Raw genomic sequence first — 924 nt, 5'->3', positions numbered from 1 at the left:
CGGAGCTGTCCCCAGGTGTCCCGGAGCTGTCCCGGAGCTGTCCCCGCATGTCCCGGAGCTGTCCCGGAGCTGTCCCCGCGTGTCCCCGCAGGGCTTGACCGTGTCCCCGAGCTGTCCCCGCGTGTCCCCACAGGGTTTGACCGTGTCCTGGAGCTGTCCCCGAGCTGTCCCCGCGTGTCCCCTCAATGTTTGACCGTGTCCCTCCGTGTCCCGGAGCTGTCCCCGCGTGTCCCCGAGCTGTCCCCGCGTGTCCCTGCAAGGTTTGACCGTGCCCCGGAGCTGTCCCCGCGTGTCCCCACAGGGTTTGACCGTGGGCCCGAGGTGTCCCCGTGTGTCCCCGAGCTGTCCCCGCGTGTCCCGGAGCTGTCCCCGAGCTGTCCCTGCGTGTCCCCTCAAGGTTTGACCGTGTCCCTCCGTGTCCCGGAGCTGTCCCCGCGTGTCCCCACAGGGTTTGACCGTATGCCCGAGCTGTCCCCCCCGTGTCCCCGAGCTGTCCCCGCGTGTCCCCACAGGGTTTGACCGTATGCCCGAGCTGTCCCCCCCGTGTCCCCGAGCTGTCCCCGCGTGTCCCCACAGGGTTTGACCGTATGCCCGAGCTGTCCCCCCCGTGTCCCCGAGCTGTCCCCGCGTGTCCCCACAGGGTTTGACCGTATGCCCGAGCTGTCCCCCCCGTGTCCCCGAGCTGTCCCCGCGTGTCCCCACAGGGTTTGACCGTATGCCCGAGCTGTCCCCCCCGTGTCCCCGAGCTGTCCCCGCGTGTCCCCACAGGGTTTGACCGTATGCCCGAGCTGTCCCCTCCGTGTCCCAGAGCTGTCCCCCCCGTGTCCCGGAGCTGTCCCCGAGCTGTCCCTGCGTGTCCCCTCAAGGTTTGACCGTGTCCCTCCGTGTCCCGGAGCTGTCCCCGCGCGTCCCCTCAAGGTCTGA

General features: G+C 69.9%; 1 protein-coding gene across 1 annotated transcript in view; it reads right to left on the bottom strand.

The window, feature by feature from the left end:
• Positions 1–924, bottom strand: part of ILVBL (ilvB acetolactate synthase like) — a 28,202-nt gene that overhangs the window by 4,900 nt on the left and 22,378 nt on the right. The gene's annotated exons all lie outside the window — the stretch shown is intronic.

The sequence above is a fragment of the Corvus brachyrhynchos genome, unplaced genomic scaffold (assembly GCF_000691975.1).
Source record: "Corvus brachyrhynchos isolate BGI_N302 unplaced genomic scaffold, ASM69197v1 scaffold527, whole genome shotgun sequence".
NCBI lineage: Eukaryota > Metazoa > Chordata > Aves > Passeriformes > Corvidae > Corvus > Corvus brachyrhynchos.
Note: the sequence above shows the minus strand (reverse complement) of the source record. Positions and strands in the feature narration are given on the sequence as shown.